The sequence below is a fragment of the Physeter macrocephalus genome, chromosome 11 (genome assembly GCF_002837175.3).
Source record: "Physeter macrocephalus isolate SW-GA chromosome 11, ASM283717v5, whole genome shotgun sequence".
NCBI lineage: Eukaryota > Metazoa > Chordata > Mammalia > Artiodactyla > Physeteridae > Physeter > Physeter macrocephalus.
In genome coordinates this window covers 72,204,136-72,212,515 of record NC_041224.1, presented here as the reverse complement: position 1 = coordinate 72,212,515, position 8,380 = coordinate 72,204,136, and the positions used below count along the sequence as shown (strand labels likewise).

General features: G+C 42.6%; 1 protein-coding gene across 8 annotated transcripts in view; it reads left to right on the top strand.

Annotated features, from left to right (window-relative positions):
• The first annotated feature begins 339 nt into the window (after positions 1–339).
• The window catches only part of UBE3A (ubiquitin protein ligase E3A), a 103,888-nt gene continuing 95,847 nt past the window's right edge, over positions 340–8,380 (top strand). For 6 of the 8 annotated variants that reach the window (XM_024134491.3, XM_024134490.3, XM_028495170.2 and 3 more), the window contains exon 1: positions 6,756–6,842. The gene's annotated coding sequence lies outside the window, so the exon portion shown is untranslated. Of the gene's footprint in view, positions 5,886–6,755; positions 6,843–8,380 lie in introns of those variants that run through there. The other 2 variants (XM_055088166.1, XM_007114887.4) reach the window with 2 other exon arrangements.

The window sequence follows — 8,380 nt, the reverse complement described above, 5'->3', positions numbered from 1 at the left end:
GGTGTGGGACATAGGCAAGTTACTTATTTTAAGCTGAATTTCCTAATCCATGAAATGCATAATAGCAAAGATTGTTGTCAGAATTAGTACAATTTATTTAAGCAACTAGCACTTAATAGGTGCAGAAATGCAATTTGTGGAAATGAATTCATTTTCAGGAACTTTGCACTAAGTACTGAAATATAGATGCAATCACTATCATGCTTAGCAGGAACTAAAAAAAGAAGCAATATAAAATATTTTATGTCAAGAATAATATCAACGTTAGAATTTTAAAAAACCTTTGTCTTTTTACATTATAATGATGGTTTACTGTCACAAAGAAAAAATAAAAACAACAAAAAGAAGGCAAGCTTTGTTTCAAGGAATACCAAAAATTTCCAAGAGTAAATTTTATCATTTTGATAATTTTTTATTCTCTTGTGTCAAGCAAGAATAAAAAAATATTGCTTATCAATTGCAAACTATATTCACGATTCTTCCCTTGCTAGATATTTTCTTTAGTTGAGGTATCCCAAAGAAAAACAGTAAGTGTAGTTGTCTACACTATTTTTACTAACCAAGATTTTATTTAAACAACGCACTTCCTTAGATTTAAAAAATTGTTAGAGTTCCTGTTAGGATCAGTATGATATGTCTTAAAAATGGTATTGGACGCATGAATTCAGTGTGAATGCAGCAACCGCTGTTCAATAAAACTCCTCTTTTCCATCTACTCTCCAGTTGGGTAAGGCAGGCACAAAGACTGAAATGACCATAGTCAAAGCATGATTTAATGACTTGCAGGTTTTTGCTTGAAGGACTTCTTAAGTAGTCTTGGATATATGTGCAATTAGTGAAATTTAGTAGTTGAATAAGTTGTAGATTTAAGAGAATTTTGTAGGTTATCTTGCTCACTATCTTACTTTTATACATAATAATACTAAGGTCCCAAAAGATTAAAAGACATATATTGTTGCTTACTTAGTTGCTGGAGTTCACAACAAGTTAAAATATCTTACTTTGATAATTTATCAAAACAAATTTATTTGCCTGATTTTTCTGTCCCCACTAAATTGTATAGGCAGGCACTTCTGCACCTTGTATCTCTGCTTGGCACAGTTGAAAAGTGAAATATCCAAAGATACACTACTTTACCATATATTAGCTCATTCATTCAAACACTTTTTGAGGACTTGCCAGGTTTTAGCTACGGAGATAGATACTGGGAACAAAAAGCAAACCAAAGGCACTCTCCTCTCTCAAGGAACTTAAGGGGAGACAGAATTGTAAGCACAGCACATAAACCAAGAGTATGTGAAAAGTGACATGATAGGAAGAAGTGGCATGAGCAACAACCCTGCCTGGAAAGATTAGAGAGGCTTCTCAGAGGAGGTGCTTGAAATTGTTTAAAAGACAGAAAGAATTGTAGGCAAAAGGGCTCCAAATGACTGTAAAGTACCCCTGCAGGAAGGGATCCATGAGGGGAGTGGAAGGAAACGGGGCTGGGAGGCAGGGCCCACCTCCAGTGGGCCTTGTTCTTGGAGTTTGAACATTTTCCAGAAAGCTATGAAGAGCCACTGCTATATTCAAGCAAGAGAGCAATAAGATTCACATTTGTTTCTTTAAAAAACATTCCATGATGAGATGCTTCAATAGGAAAGTTTGGACCAGCATTGTGTTGGGTGTTGGTGATACAATAATGAGTAAGATAAAATGGCCCTGCCCTTCTGGAGCTTATATTCTGGTTCAAGTAAGAAACACTAAGGGTCTAAATTATGGTAGCAGCAGTGGGATTATATAGAAGGAAATGGATGTTGTAATAATAATGACAATAACAGCTAGCTATTAAGAGTAATAGTAGTGCCTATTCCCATTTATTGGACGCTTCCCACATGCCAGGCACTAAACACTTCACATGTACTGTCCCTGTTCACTCTCCACAATAGCCGGATGAGGTCAGTACTATTATTTTTCCTGCTTCACTGATGAGGAAACAGAGAGATTAATTGAATATTTAATTGCAGTTTCTATATCTGGTAAGCGGCAGAACTGGAATTTGCATGGGATTAAAAAAAAGCTCACCTTTACTGAGCTTGTACTACATACCCAGCATTACTCTAAGTGCTTTTATGTATACTAACATGTAATCCTTACAACAACCCAATTTTACAGATGAGAAAACCAAATCACAGAGTTTATGATTTTGCCCAGCATTTTTGCAGTTGTTAATAAATTGTGAACCTATGCTCTTAACCACTTTGCTATGCTACCTAATTCTAAAATCAATTCTTTAAGGAATATGTAACTTTGCCTCCTAAGTGTCAGGAGAGTGAGGAAGAGGAAGAAATCTAGGATTACTTACATTATGATTGGGGACTGCCACAGATGGTAGAGTCATCAATCAAGTCAAAGAATGTAGGATGATTTGCTTTCATTCACCCCTAACTCCAGATGCCTATGTCCACCTGCTTCCTTGATTTCTTCGTTTGGATATTAGGATACAAGGTCAGCTGCAGTGAAAGGTATCTAGAGTAACCATGGCAGATTATAGAAGTTAGTAGCTGTCTCACACCAAAGTTCACTGGTATACAAACTGTGACTCAGGAAGTCCTCAGGGACACATCTTATTGCTCTAGCTCACAACCCCACCACATTCCAATCATCAGAAAGTGACAAAGGGAAAGGAGCATCTCATTTCTTTAGAGTATGATCTGGAAGTTGCTCACATCATTTCTGCTCACATCTCACTAGCCAGAACTTAGTGACATGGCCACACTTAGAGAGTTTATTACAGGCAACTGTGTATCTGGCTAGATATTCCATTATCATGAATGAAGAGTAGAGTGCATATTAGCACTAGCAATCAGTCTGTACTACAGAGATACAGACATCTCAAATTTAACATTTGCAAAAACCAATTCCTGCTTATTCTTCCAAAACCTGCTTCTCTCCACAATTATCCACATCTTAGTTAATGATGAAAAATGGGACACAGTCAGCAGCTCAATTTCAGACGTGGATGAATTTGAGGTGCCTGTAGGATATTCAATACAAATTTTCAATAAGGGGCTGAAGATACATGTCTCAAGTTTCTGAGTGAGGTCAGTGTTCAAGACTCAGATTTCATTCCTGACTTATGTAAGTGATAGAGAAAGAGTATACATAAACAGTTCTGTGAGAGACTGTAATAATGGCGGGTGAAGAGAACCAAAAGCAGAGAGGACAAGCATTCTGTAAAGAAGACTTGAGAAAGAGTGGTCCAAGACACAGAAGATGGAGAATTCAGGGTGATGGAAACCAAGGGAGCAGCTTCCAGTAGATAGTGGTTAGTAGTGTGGAAAGCTGCAAAGTGGTCAGATACCATGAAAATTGAGAAGCAACTTTTAAATTTGATCATTATGCCATTACTGACATTAATACTAGCAATGTATATATTGATAGAAAACGGGGGCACATGCTAAATTTCAGTAGTTGAAGAGAGACTTGGAAGGAAATGGCAATCTGATAGCTTTTCCAAACAGAAAGGACAAAGTTAATAGGAGAATTAATGAACAGGAGAGGGAATGACTGAGGGATTAAGTCTTGAGGAGCACCTCTCTCCATATATATATATAATATATATATTAGCTGTAGAAAGGAAGAAAGATGGCTCATACTTTAGGACAGGAGATCAGGGGGAGTACAGATTTCGGTAATCTGTAGGAATAAGGGTGAAGGTGTGAAGGAGTTAATGCCTGAAGTCCGTAATGATAAACAATGATACAGATAATGCTAATATCTCTACAGCTATTACTAAGCACTAACATTTACTGAGCACTTGTCATATGCCAGGTAATGTTTTTCATGGAATTAATTTTGCTACAACAGTTTTTCTTAAATACTGAGAGCTACTCATATACTGAAAGCCTAGTCTTTTTCAATAGTTGAGTGTGTAACATTTTGATGCAACCTAAATATAGCAACAGTAACTTTTATCCCACCATATCCGACCATTTTTTGTTCCATTCTTTCAGCTTCTTCCTGATCCCAGGGGCATGCTGGTAATAAAAAATTGTGTTTTTGCATTTTGATTCATCTCTTGTGACTCACATCAAAAAGAAATCTTGAGCAACAAAACAGCCTTGTTGAAAAACCAACTTCATCAGCAATTTGAGGCAAACTGTTCCATAAAATCTGTTGGGTTACCCTGAAATAAATTTCATTTTGCTGGTGATTTCCTCTTGGACTGTGAGTTCTTGAGGGCAAGGATAGGGATTGTTGATCTTTTATTGTTTTCCAAAGCCTGGCACAGTTCTGGGTAAATAGTAGAAGTTCAAAGTTTGTTAAAGGAATTAATGCTAAAAAAAATAAACTGCTCCTTTCTCTTTATACCTGAAATGAGAAACTTAGGAACTACTGGGTCTCATTTTGCCTACAATAGTCTAACAAATTCACTACTTAACTTGGTAGCTACTAAGTTGTTTTTCTGGTAAAACGTACCTGAAGAAAAATATGGGTTTGACTTGGGAAAAAAAATTATTCATAAAAACTGATATATATGGAGATGGAACACTATTAGTATGGTAAGGATTCCTGACAATGTTCCATACTGGTAATTTTTACCAGCAAACATTTTGAAATTTGAACATGGACAAGGCAAACAGCACAGTGGGTTCTTGAAACAAGTCTGACACTAGCATCACACAAAAGAATGCCTATTTAATATTAACGAGCTAAAAGGGCTATGGGTAATTTCTCCAGATTTCAAGGAGGAATTGGGATCCTCTTTGATCTTAGTAAAGAACTGGCATTTAACTGACATTTAATTAAGAGGTTTATTTCTCTTGTCTTTAATTTTCTTGGAACTCATGGTTTTCTGCCACATTTGATATACCAGGTTATTACAAAAAATAATTACATTTAATTATTCAGACAATTTTTACTTAAGAGGAAGTAGAATTGCTAAAAGAATCTTCGTATGCTAGATATTGTAGTAATATTTTACTTTACTCTAATAAAGTCTTTAAAGATTTACACTTGCCTATTTTGATAATATGCAAAGATAAATCCTTAAGAGACTGATTTTAACTACTCTCTCCCATAAAAGATAACTGCAAAGTTTCCAAATGAGAATCTGTAATGGAAGAAAATGAAAAAAGAATAAGGAACTGAGTTAAAATTGGGTATGCTTTAATACTGTCATTTATCATCAGTTGTCCTAGAATAATTTAAATTCCACTAGCCTATTTTTTTTTAGTTGGGAAGTATATATATGTATATACATATATACATATATATGACTATATAGAAAAGATGTTCTAAGAATAACAGCTAAATTCACTATGTATTATTGATATAAAAAGTTTGAATACTAGTTGAATGGGATCTCATACAGTATTCTATGGATTTATCAGCAAAAGCTGAAAACCGTAAGGATATGGATTGTTAGAGACCCCATTACAGCTTTGCTAGTAAGTGTTGCAGAGCCATAAAAAAATCCTTTTAAATAAGATGATGACCTTGGTGCTAAATATGAAGGCGCACGGCTTTAAATGGATTCAGTCGTCATACGGATCAGAATTAGCCTGTATCCAGCTGGGGTCAACTAAGGGGCCACTTTCTCTTTATCGACAACCTACTGAAGGTCAAAATTGCAGGAGACAGGCTTTCACCTTCATGTAAACTAGTGACACATCGTGTGTTGGCAAAAGTCCTAAGCAGATGACCTTGGTCCCCTGAAAGCTGGTCCGCATTCTTGGGCTACCTCTGCAATGTTTACAAAGCAGCTCAGGGCTTCTTTGGGATCGGACCCTTAGAATATGGAGTGTTCTGCCCCACCGCGGGGCTGGCAGCTATCAAAGCCCCCTTGGCGCAATTTCGGAGCCGATTCATTCCCCAACAAAATCGGGAGCGTCCAAGTTCAGGTACGTTCCTCGGCTGGGTAAACCACGGGACTCGCCAATACTCCAGCGGGCTCCAGGGGGTTTCCGGAGTGTACCGCCTGCTTTCTGTCGGACCACAGACCACGGTGGCTCAAAAGAGGCATCGCCCCCTCTTCCCAGTGCCAATATGGCGACCAACCTGGTGGGACTCCAAGGAGGCGCTAGCTACTTCCCCTTCCCAACAGCCCCTGCGCTGGCGACGACGGCAAGCAGGAGGGGAGCGGAGCCGGCGGTGGAGGGCGGGGCAGAGCGCGGCGCCCTCCCGCGCGCACAGCGGCCCCGCCCCGCGTCCGTGCGTCCAGGCCTGGAGCCCTCGCCCGGCCGGGTGGCGCGCGCTGCCTGTCGGGATACTCGGCCCGCCCAGCTAGTCCTCCCCGCTTGCGCCGCGGCCCCGAGATCCGCGTTTTTCCCAAGATGGTGGCGCTGGGCTCGGGGTGACTGCAGGAGACGATAGAGCCTGACTCCCCTTCGCCGGAACCTCGACACACCGCCCTTCACTTGCTCGCGCTCCCCGTCTCCGCGTAGCCTTCCACCGGCTCGGGCGCCCGCCATCCGCCGCCGCGCCGACTTGCGCTTCACCTCTGCCGACCCGGCGCTTACGGCCGCGGGCGGCGGCGCCCCTCTCGGCTCCTCTTCGGGGCTGTGCTCGGACCACCTCTCACCTAGCCCCGGCCAGGCGGGTCCCGTAGCCCCCCGGTGCGGACAGGAGGCGGCGGAGCGGCGGCTGGCGACTAGCGCGGGGTTTTCTGCGGCTCCTGCGCCTCCTTTCCCGGTCTCGGTCTCCGGAGAAGGAAGCGCGGGTCCCGCATGAGCGCCGGCGGTGGCGGCAGCGAAAGGGAACGAGGCGGTGGCGGGCGGAGGCGGCGGGCGAGGGCTGCGACGACCAGTGAGGCGGCTGTTGCTGCGGGGGCCGCAGCCCAGGCGCGGGGGCGACGACAGGTCAGTGTGGCTGAAGACCGGGCCTGGGCCGGGGCGGCCGGGTGGCACCTCCCATCGTCTCCTTGGCCGCCCAAGTCCCCCTGCGGGGCAGGCTCCGGCGAGGGTAGGGACACCCCCACCCCCGCCGGGGCGAGTGTTTGGGGGCGCGCGCGATCTTGAGAGGCCGGTGCCAGAAGTAGGCCTCTGCTAGCAGCGGCTGCTGCTGCTCCTGCCGTGACAGTCAGTCCTGGCTGGGCGCCGCAGGGAGGGAGGGTTTTGTCGCCCGAGGGGACACGAGCGGGCCCGGGGCGGGGCGTGCTGGCCGTCGAGAGGTGGCCCTTCTTGGAGTGGGGCTCGCAGGGCCGGCCTGGGCCTCAGGCTGGGAAGGACTGCCCTTTTCCTTCCAAGGGGAGCTCTTCCTCGCTGTTTTCGAGGTTTTGGCCTTCTTGGTAAAGAAATATTTAGACGTGTGCTTTGGTGGGTTGGGGTTTTGGGGGTGGACTGGTGGGGAGGGAGGGCGGATGAAGTGGTAAATCAAGCCCAAGGGTTGTGTTCACAGATTACTCATCGCGATTCTGAAATTAAACGTGAGCTACTGGGTTTGCTGGAGACTATTAAATGCAAACCTGCAAACAGTTGGCCCTTTTTTTTTCCAGTTGAGAAAATGAAAAGGACTCGTCATGATGTGGAGGATTTTGTTGGTAAAGTCAGAATTTAATGCGACAGACATTTTGATCCATAAAATTGTTAAAAATAATTTTAATGTGGATGCTGTTTGGTTAATCTTAGAATCCTTGGAAGATAATTTAGTTTCCGAATTTTTTAAAACGTTCTATGGATATGTTAAAAAAGAAACATTACAAAGTCTGTTTGTTATTATATTTATTAAGTGGCTAGGATGCCGTCGAAAATGTCAGTTAATAGCATATGGAATTTACAGTCCGAAGTTACCTTCCATCAGTCAGAAAGGAATACAGGTATGACCCATAATTTCGGATCATTCCACTATCTGCAATATTGAGAGAAGCAGCAGATTACCCCAGAATTTTGTCTGGGGGCAGTGGGGAGAAGGGGGATTGAAGTGGAAACGACCTAAAGTTCAGAAGTACAACTGTTAAAAAGTTACCTGTGAAAGACACTTGAGATACCCAGTAATGTTGTCAAGTGATTTGGACAAGAGGGCTGAGAAGTGTTTATCTCACACTTCTGACGAGTAAGTACTCTTACTTAAGAGATTATTTTGTAAACCATGTAAAAAAAGTTCAGAGTTTAGGAAGATGAAAAGAAGTGGAAATAACTTTGGAATTAGATCCTGCTTGTAAATCTGAACTGCTTATCACATTTTTAATGAAAAGAATATAATATTAATGATGGGCTGATAAGTCCAAAGAATGACCAGAAACCCATTAAAGAAATTATTAATCATGACAAAACAGAAACAAGAAGTAGCTTGAAGAAATAATGATCTCAGCGCTTACCTGGTGGTCCAGTGGTTAAGACGCTGAGCTCGCAATGCGGGGGGCCGGGTTTGACCCCTGGTCAGGGCACTACATCCCGCA